We start from the raw sequence: 11,395 nt of genomic DNA, 5'->3' as shown, positions 1-11,395 counted from the left end.
CTACTCTAGTGCAATTTCTTTGTTCCCCTTCAGACAATTAGTTTAAAAAGGGGGAGGATTTATAGAACATTAAATTGATTTCAGTTACTTTTTCTAATTTTTTCAACAGTGTTATGGGTGGTTTTGTGATGGTTCAGAAAAAAAATTCTAACTTATTTGTTGAAAACAACCTATTTGAAAGAAGGATTTCAGTGTTTTTCAATGTCTGGTGACAGGCCCAACAGTTGCTATATTTCAGTAAAAGGCTCAAAGGGACAATTAACCACAAAGCTGCTAAGGTCAAATTAATTTGTGGTTTTGACAGCCTCAGATTTATGCTCATAAGTGATAATATAATTTTCTTCCTCAGCTATTCATGCATATTCTTTGTTTTGCTGTGCCTATTAGTGATTAGCTGCTAGTGACACGGATTGCACATGGTTTTAGCTTCTATTGATGGGACTGGATCCCATTTTCATTTATGCTGTCCAAAATAATGTTTTCTACCGCCTAAATTCCCCTCTGGAATATTAGTTTATATTGCCCTAAGTGTTATAATCTTGCTGACCTGATAGCCAACATATATTCATAATGCCATTTAGAATTAATGTGTGTATATTTCCTGTGTATTGTGCCACAAGGACCTCGGATCTTGCCTGTACCATTTTTTTCCCTATCTGAATGAAGACAGAAATGGATTCTCACAAAGGTGGAAGTAGTCCGTGGTATAAGTGACTAGACTCTGCCCTAAAGTTAAAAGCCCCAATGCACAAACCACTTCCTACACATTTTATAATATTTCTACCTCATTTCATAGTTAGCAGCTATCTATCAACACTGAGTTTCCTCTACACTCAGTGTGGTGTTGTCAATTCCATACTTGTGCCAACTGCTTATAAGTTTCTTTTCTGGAAACATTCCAGGAACTATAATGGGTTGGGACTGGCACTGGTCTTTGGGACACAGCTTTACCTTCCCCATTTCGGCCCATTTCGGCACATGTTGCACTTTGCCTGGGTTCTATGAATTAGTCTCCAGTGTTAATATTGCATGTTTTATGTTGATTTTAACTATTGTTTTTGCTGTAATTGATATTTTTATTGGATAACTGTTTTATTGCTGTGTTTTGATATTTGATTGTTTTATCGGGCAAGGCCCCATGTAAGCAGCCCCGAGTCCCTTCGGGGAGATGGGGCGGGGTATAAAAATAAAGTTATTATTATTATTATTATTTAGGTAACATTTCTCTTCATTAGCCATGGTATATCCATTAGCCACTATATCCTTCCTATTCAGCTCTTAAGTGGAGCCTCCAGTGGCGTAGTGGGTTAACGCCTTGTGACTTGAAGGTTGGGTTGCTGACCTGAAGGCTGCCAGGTTCGAATCCAACCCGGGGAGAGCACGGATGAGCTCCCACTATCAGCTCCAGCTCCATGCGAGGACATGAAAGAAGCCTTCCACAAGGATGGTAAAAACATCAAAACATCCAGTCATCCCTGGGCAACGTCCCTGCAGACAGCCAATTTTCTCACACCAGAAGTGACTTGCATGTTGCGCCTGACATGAAAAAAAGCTCTTAAGCGTTTCAATTTTAACATACAAAGAAACATTATGTAGTATGTGTTAAATTTCCGTAATATGATTGTTAGACTCCTTGTTGATGTGTATTTTCCTACAATCGTAGAAAAGTAGAGTTGGAGGGATCCTAAGTAATGGTGGATAGGCCAGGGTGTCTGGCAAGTGGGCCCCTTTAAACATTAAACAATATGTTAAAAAAGTAATTATCTTTTAGTTGCTTAAAAATATAAATTGTAGTTTAAATATTATTATTCAATTATAACAATCTGCATTTACATTTAGTATGTACTGTATACTGGCCGTAATATATACAATATATGTACACTGTAATTACTAAAAACATTACTTTAATTTAACAATAAATCTAATTATATATTTTCCACTTACATCTTTTAACAATTTTCATTTATTTCTTATTAAAATTGCAGCCTTATAGTTGTGGGTGATCCCCCTTTTTCTCCTGGCAACCAATATTTTTAGATCCAGTCTGCCACTGATCCTAAGATCCGTCCCTCTGCTGGAACAGAAATCCATAGTTTAAGCATCCCAGAGAACAGTTTAAGAAGCCTCAATGAATTTCAAAAGGCAGTACATAACACCTTCCAAGTGAATTGTTGAAGAACGATTATCATCAAGAGTTATTCTCAATCTCATCTCTTTTAATTTGAACCCACTGATTCAGGTCCTACTCCCTGGACAAGTATTCTACATCTATCACATGGCAGTCCTTTAGATATTTGAAGGGGGTTGTCATATTATCTCCCAGTGTTCTTATTACAGTAGAGTCTCACTTATCCAACATAAACGGGCCGGCAGAATGTTGGATAAGCGAATATGTTGGATAATAAGGAGGGATTAAGGAAAAGCCTATTAAACATCAAATTAGGTTATAATTTTACAAATTAAGCACCAAAACATCATGTTACACAACGAATTTGACAGAAGAAGTAGTTTAATACACAGTAATGCTATATAGTAATTACTGTATTTACGAATGTAGCACCAAAATATCACAATGTATTGAAAACATTGACTACAAAAAGTGTTAGATAATCCAGAACGTTGGATAAGCGAGTGTTGGATAAGTGAAACTCTACTGTATCTCCAGGTGAAACATCCACAGCACCTTCTGTGATTCCTTATAAAGCTTGATTATTTTGCACACACTCCAGGTTGTTAATATCCATCTTCAATTGTGGTCCTGTTAGGTCTGACCAAAGGAGATGGGCTTTACATATTGTGAAGATATACATATATTGTAATGGTTGCTGTTGCAGCAGTGGGTGCAGGTAAATTGAATCTGCCTGGTCATAAATAAATACTTCCTTTACTAAACCCAAAACAAAACAGAAATCCCTAAGGAAATGCACCCCCCTTTCCAAGATGTTTACAAAAAAGGGCATATGGCTACCAATGCTTAGAGCCACATATAGCCTTGGGAGCATAGGCACACTACATCAGACTAATACAAATCGATTGAATAAGGACTTCTAAAAAGCATAACTCAGCAAAACTACATGCTTATTACTCAAAAATTAATGTTACATAGGAATATTAAGAATATTTTTGGTTCATCTAGGCCAACATTATATAGACACTGGCTCTTGATGTCAAATTGTATCTTGTTTTAGGGATGGAGTAATCACTGAATATGTGAATCAAGACTACACAAAGAAGCATCTTGGATGTTTTATCATACTGCAAAACAATTATGGGAGTGTTAAATTGTGATTTTATGTGGTGGTGGGGTTAAATGTGATGCAGTGGCAAATTTCAATATTTTGTTGTTGATAACGTTGAAATCTCTGTGTGCATATAACAATCTTGCTGCAATAATCATATACTAAAGTATCCTTCCATGTTACCTTTACAACTGTTCTTCCATAAGTCCCAAAAAAATAATATTGGATATAACTCTTTAAAATAATCCGAATTAATGCTATTTTTGTTATTTCATACAGGGGAAGAATTACTGATGTGAGAAACAACAATTACAGACTCTCAAATATTTCCTGTTACAAGTACAAATAGTGAACATATATAGAAACCTCTGATCAATAGTGTCAATGCATGATCACGAATTTTGTGTGGTCTTAATATTATTTTCTACCCCAGTGCTGTGGAAAGAAGGATGTATTTTTGCTATTTAGTTTATCTCTGAAAATATTTATAAAACACTTCATTTGAAAAATTCAAAATAATCCACTGCAATACACACACACACACACACACACACACAGTATGTAAGATTTTTTATGGACATTAGTAAAAATAGATAGCAAGCCTGTACTGAAAAGGCTTGCAAAAATATGTAATTCTTCAACATATACCAAAAAAGAGATATAAAATAAGGTACCTGTCTGGTTATTTTCTAGGTCCTCAAGAATGACTCTATGCTGACTTCAGGTGGATGGCATTCATTTTAATATGGTTTGTTATTATGCATGGTTTCCTGTTTTCACACCAAGCTCAGGGACATATCTCCTGAAGATATGAGAGTCTTGCTGTATAAATTTTTCAGACTATACAAAACTGCATATTTTCTTGGGTTAAGATTAATAGACTATAATGACATGTACAAGATAAAGCTGTACAAGAGTCATATTTGTATGAAAACTATATGTTTTCCTAGTAACTGCGTCAACACTATGGATATGTTATGTTGTCTCCAACTAACAGGGATGGGGAAGATACTATCTATATATATAAAAGAGTGATGGCATCACGGCAATTCACAAAACAACAAAAGTACAGGCCCCCCAACCTCAAAATTTGACAACACAACCCATCATCCACGCCTCAAGGTTGATACAACAAAAAGAAAAGAAAAATAAAGTCCTAATTAGAGGGAGAGCAATAATTTTTTTATCCAATTGCTGCCAGTTTAGAGGGCTAATCTCTGCCCACTTGGTTGCCTAGCAACCAAGGGACAGCCAGGTTTCAGTTAGGGGACAGGCAGATTTAGGCCTCACTTAGACTTCTTCCACAGATTATCAGATTTGCACTGGATTATATGGCAGTGTAGACTCAAGGCCCTTCTACACAGCTATATAACCAATTTATAATCTTATATTATCTGCTTTGCACTGGATTATCTTGACTCCACCCTGCCCTATAATCCACTTCAGTGTGCATTTTATACAGCTGTGAAGAAGGAGCCTCATATAATCCAGTTCTGAGCAGATAATATAAGATTAGAAATATACAGTAGAGTCTCACTTATCCAACATAAAAAGGCTGGCAGGATAAGTGAATATGTTGGATAATAAGAAGGGATTCAGGAAAAGCCAATTAAACATCAAATTAGGTAATCGTTATACAAATTAAGCACCAAAACATCATATTATACAACAAATTTGACAGAAAAAGTAGTTCCATGCGCAGTAATGCTATGTAGTATTTACAGTAGAGTCTCACTTATCCAACACTCACTTATCCAACGTTCTGGATTATCCAACGCATTTTTGTAGTCAATGCTTTCAATATATCGTGATACTTTGGTGCTAAATTCATAAATACAGTAATTACTATATAGCATTACTGTGTACTGAACTACTTTTTCTGACAAATTTGTTGTCTAACATGATGTTTTGGTGCTTGATTTGTAAAATCATAACTTAATTTGATGTTTAATAGGGTTATCCTTAATTCCTCATTATCCAACATATTCGCTTATCCAACGTTCTGCCGGCCCGTTTATGTTGGATAAGTGAGACTCTACTGTACTGTATTTACAAATTTACCACTAAAATATCACAATGAATTTAAAACACTTACTACAAAAACATTGATTATGAAAAGGCAGACTGCGTTGGATAATCCAGAACATTGTATAAGCGAATGTTGGATAAGTGAGATTCTTCTTTAATATGAAATAATTACTGGGATAGAATAATGCAGAACAATATAATCTCTAAAACCAGGACAGTAAATAAACAGGGGAATTCCACACAGGAAACAATCAGGGCCAGCTAACACCTCCCAACCAAGTATTCCCATCATCAAAGTCTGGCAAATCCTCTGTTTTCTCAGGGCCACAGATAGTAGAAGCACATAAAATATTGCAAACAACACCACTCTGAAAACAAGGGAATTCCAGACAGGAAACAATCAGGGCCAGCTAACACCTCCCAACAAAAAATTCACTCAGGGAGGAAACAGCCAGGCTTTAAAGCTGCAAGGCCATTACATCCTAATCATTTTTCCTAATTGCAGCATTCATACTTGCCTCCAACAAACAAAAAAAACCAATCAGAAATATTGTATATTCACAACCTTTAGGAAATAATATCCCCTGATGGCGCAGCGTGTTAAAGCGCTGAGCTGCTGAACTTCTGGACCGAAAGGCCACAGGTTTGAATTGGGGGAGCGGAGAGAGCCCCCACTGTTAGCCCCAGCTTCTGCCAACCCAGAAGTTCGAAAACATGCAAATGTGAGTGCATCAATAGGTACTGCTCCGGTGGGAAGGTAACGCCGCTCCATGCAGTCATCCCACATGACCTTGGAGGAGTCTACGGACAACGCCGGCTCTTCGGCTTAGAAATGGAGATGAGCACCAACCCCCAGAGTCAGACTCGACTGGACTTAATGTCTGGGGAAAACCTTTACCCTTGACCTTAACTATCACCAATTCCTCAATACTTTATTTCCCATACCACCAGACTTTGCCACAGCAACGCGTGGCCGGGCACAGCTAGTAGCTTTTAAGTAGGGAAACACAAGGGCATTAGACACTCTTCAAAGCAGCAAGGCAACCAAAAAATAAAAAATTACCATGGCAACAATGCCCTCTTTTGCTACAGTCAGACCAATTTTGAGTGTAAGACAAAGTGGAAATATTGGTACACGTACTGACCATCCAAATTAGGAAGACTGGTCTGGTTGATATCTATTATACAAGAGAAATCAAAGGAAGCAGTCAGTATCAGTGTACAATAATCATCAGGCCCATGAGCCAGACACAGGCCTTTGGGATCTCAAGTCCAGCCCCCATCTGCCTTGGCCTTCCTCTCAGCTTGCAGATGTGGTGACTCGCGGCACCAGGTTGAAAGGAAGGCCGAGACAGAAACGTGGCTGGCGAGAGATCTCTGGCAACAGTCTGTCTCCTACTTCTCCTCTGCCTGGGATAGCAGAGGGCCGCTGTCTCCCCAAGCAGGAAAGAGTGGCATGGGGGAAGACCTCCAGCAATGACCTGTCTCCTCCTCCTTTCATCTCCCCATCCATAGGCTGGAAGGAGAGCTGCGAGAAGGACAGTTTGTTGCTGAGAAATAGCTCTTGGCAACTGATACTTCCTTCTCCTTTCAGCCTGGAAACACAGCAGGCCGCTGCCTCTCCAGGCTGGAAGGAGAGGGGAGGGAGTACAGGTGTTGCCAAGAGAGAGCTCTCGGCGGCAGCCTGTCTTCTCCTTTTTTCAGATGGGGGAGAACGGCCCGTGGAAGGGAGGCACCAACTGAAATGACTCCATTGCTGTTTCTACTGGTGCCTCTCTACCTTGCCCTTCTCTCAGCGAGCCTCCTCCTTCTGCCGGGAGAATAGTCTGAGCCAGGAGGGCAGGCAGCATCTGAAAGGGCTGCGGAGCCTCCCGGCAAAAGGATGAGGCAAGTAGCCTTAGCCTTATGCAGGGACAACAGACAGCCTGGTGATGACCCGCTCCTTCCCCTTCCCACCACACCCATGCCCCTTCTGGCCCAGCCCCACCCTTTCCAACTCCAGCCTTCCGAGCTCGCCCACCCTCCCTCCCAGCCCGGCCCTTGTGGCCTGGCCCACAAGGCTGGCATCCCCATGGCAAAACAGCCTGCCCTATAAATTCTATCATATCTAACCCTTTAATATATTCTATCTATTTTCATTATTTTTTGTTTAACTTGTATCTTTTTAACTGTAGACTGCATCTATTTTTATATAAAATGTATATAGCTACTTTATAAAATATATCAAAGATGTAGCCCAGATCCAGTCAACCCTCTGTGACCCCACAGAAATAATTTCCTAGGAATTAGAAGGCTGGACAATCCCCTCTGGCCATTTCCCATGGCAGGTAATCACTAGGTCCATTGTTTGTGTATGCAGATAGGTGACTTCCTATGCCAGCTCAGGTAAGCCCAAGATTGTGTAGCTATATGGTTCACCGGAGGCTGAGAGATTGCTGCCCATGGAATCAGAAGCTTAGAGTATGTGAATTCCTTAAGCCCTTTATTTTTATTTTTTAAAGCCCTTTATTGACAGCCAAGCCCTTGATTGCCCAAGATAGTCATCTTTGTCCTTGCACCTTTGCTTCCTGAAACTCCTATCTTTTTTCAACACAGAACTGGACAGTTGAGTGAATCAAAAGCTCATTAACATTTCTTTAACATCACCTTGCCGAATTACACCTCCTGCCGGGAGGTCATTGCACCACTGATTGATTCCTTGCCCAACTAATCCACTGCCATCATTTTCCCCGCAAAGGGAATCCCCGCCTGGTGATGTCAGCAGAGCTCCCAGCTAATCAGGGCATGGATCCTGACCAGCCTCTCTTTCAACCAATCAGGAGCAGGAGAGGGAGGTTTGAATAGCTGTCACACTGTATAAGATGTCTTGCTTTTCTCTGTATGTTTGAAGCATCTTGCCTGTATTTGTATCCCTTTTGGTAAAATTGTATGAAACCTCTGTGGCTTGTCTTCAACTTGGTGAGTTGTTTTTCTGTCAAGGCTGTTTTGGTTTAGCATACACTCACCAGGCATGGATCCTCTTATCTGCGGTCATAGCTAATCACTACAATGGAAGATGATGATGATGATGATGATGATGATGATGATGATGATGATGATGATGATGATGATGATGATAAACTTTTTTTTATATCCCATCCTTGCGGCCAATAAGTACTGGTGCCTGTCCAAACTACAAATCTCAAGATTGTGTAACACTGAGCCATGGCAGTTGAAGTGGTGTCAACCTGTATTAATTCTAGAGAATAGGTGCATCCTGGCACTCAATGTAACTTGCACAGTAAAAAGATTACAATTAAAAATAGTTTTTATGTGATTTCAGGATGCCTCTGAGTTGAAGGGAGCCCTAGGGCAAATTCTTGGTACGATTTATACTGATATTTGCCACTGTCTTCATCAAAGTGTGAGAAAGTGTGACTTGACCATGGACACCCAATGGCTGTTTATGGATGAATAGGGATTTGAACCCTTGTCTCCTCAAGTCATAGGTAAACACTGAAACCACTAACCATTTTAGCTCAAATTTTGTCTGTTGTCCCACTGCCACAGCCTGCATAGCTTTTCTATTTTGCCCCCTCCCCTCAAACCTGTTAAGCAGAAGTAGCTTAGTTTACCCATAAAATATATCTGGACTAGAAATAGAGTCTTAGTATGAATCTATATACTGTAAAATTAGTACAGTTTGGCACTGCATTAACTGCCACAGCTCAATGCTATGGAATCATAGGGGTTGGCCTTCTCTCTCTCAAAAAGTGCTGGTTTCTTTCCAAACTACAAATCCCAGGATTCCATAGCATTGAGTCATGGCAGTTAAAGTAGTATCAAACTGTATTTGTTTCAAAGAGGTGACATGGGTGAGGGGAATCACAAGAAAACTGGGAGAAATGGTTTAACTCCTTCAACCTCCCCCCCCCCCCCCCAAAAAAGGACTATCCTTCTCTGTCTAGCGCCCTCTTGTGGCCTTTGCCCGGATAATGGAGCAGTACTGCTGCATTAAATCTACAGGGTAGATGCATCCATAATAGTACGATGGTGCTCAATGTATAAACTAGCAGAGACAAGAACTTAAATTTGAATGCAAATCATAGCAAGTAAGAAAGTGCAGGAATTCATGCACAAAAGAACACATACAGGCTGAAAAGGTAATAAATACATGTTTTACACATACTTAGGTCCCTTCTACACTGCCATATAATCCAGTTCAAAGCAGATAATCTGGATTTTACATGACAGTGTAGAAGGGGCCTTAAATGCACTTGCTGCTTCGTTACTGTGTGAATTCTAATTTGATATTCTGACATTTGTTGGAACATAATCCCAGGTTCTTTGTCTGGCATCAGTCCTGCCAGGGCCAACAAACAAAGACAATGTTTGGTTGTAGGCTAGGGCTCATTACATCTCAAATTTTGAATTGCAGAGCCCAGTTTTGAATTGTAGAATGAGGGCCGGATATCCAAGTGCTACCAGGATGATTGAGGCTGCTGGCTGAAGCCACAGATAAAAGGGAAGAGAGCCAATTTGTTGCCCATTTCATTCTTTACTATTGCATATTTTTTTTCCAAGATGTGGGATTACGCATAATATAGGAGACTATGGATTTAATACCAAAATAATTGAGATATCTGCACCTTTATTACCAGAGATTGGGAGAAGTGCTTATTATAGGGAACTGTGGCTTTATTTACCCAAATAAATGGTGTAAATGTGCTTGATTTGGGTGAACACAGGAGAACATTTTCTTCTTCCACAGCAAAGCCAGCGGAAGGAGTTTTTCCACGCGCCACAGGGGCACTTTAAACAGATTGGCAGCCCTTTTTTTGAGCTATGTATATGAGATCTTTTGCTGAGGAGGAAAAGAAAGCAACAGAGGGGCGTAGCGAATGTAGGCTCTCCAGCCTTTGTATTTTCCCATTACAAACCACAGAGTCTCTAACGTAGAGAAAGTCCCAAATACGCATGACCAGCATTTAGGCCAAGGCTGGGTACATCTACACTGTAGAATGAATACAAGTTGAGACCACTTTAACTGCCACGGCTTCGTGCTATGGAATCATGTCCCTTTGCGTTCTTTACCCAAGAGTTGAGCTGTTGAAATTTCCTCCGGCAGGTCTACCCAGTCTATTTCAAACTATGCATTTTAAATGTACCTTTATGCACGAACGTTGCAAAAATTCAACAAATGACATATTTATTTATTTATTTATTTATTTATTTACAGCATTTATATTCTGCCCTTCTCACCCTAAAGGGGACTCAGAGCAGATCACACCACACATATAGGCAAACATTCAATGCCTTTCAACATAGAACAAAGACAAACAAACATAGGCTCCGAGCGGGGCTTGAACTCATGACCTCCTGGTCAGAGTGATTCATTGCAGTCAATTGCAGTTGGCTTGCTCTCCCGCCTGCGCCATTTCTATAAAAATCCACATTAAAACTGCATTTCTATAAATACATATTAAAATTACAGAAAACAGACATCCAACAAAAGACACGAGATTAAGATTCACACTTAACTATCTTGAGTAGGCCTGCCGGAAGAGATGTGTCTTTAGATGGTTTTCATAATAATAATAATAATAATAATAATAATAATAATAATAATAATAATGATGAACTGGTGGGATCACAAACCTGCAAAAGTTTTGGAAAATGAGCACGCAAAGATACTGTGGGACTTCCAAATCCAGACTGACAAAGTTCTGGAACACAACACACCAGACATCACAGTTGTGGAAAGGAAAAAGGTTTGGATCATTGATGTTTCCATCCCAGGTGACAGTCGCATTGACGAAAAACAACAGGAAAAACTCAGCCGCTATCAGGACCTCAAGATTGAACTTCAAAGACTCTGGCAGAAACCAGTACAGGTGGTCCCGGTGGTGATGGGTACACTGGGTGCCATGCCAAAAGATCTCAGCCGGCATTTGGAAACAATAGACATTGACAAAATTACGATCCGCCAACTGCAAAAGGCTAAAATTCTCTAGAGAGCAATTTAAACTAATAGTCTTATAAAAACAATCCAAGTATATTTATCACCATTTAACCAGCCATTCCTGTGCCCGATGGTTTCCAATGTAGTCTAGCAATTCTCAAATGCTTGCTTAAATAGCCAAGTTTTT

The sequence above is a fragment of the Anolis carolinensis genome, chromosome 5 (assembly GCF_035594765.1).
Source record: "Anolis carolinensis isolate JA03-04 chromosome 5, rAnoCar3.1.pri, whole genome shotgun sequence".
In the NCBI taxonomy this organism is placed as follows: Eukaryota; Metazoa; Chordata; class Lepidosauria; order Squamata; family Dactyloidae; genus Anolis; species Anolis carolinensis.
This window is presented reverse-complemented; position numbering follows the sequence as displayed.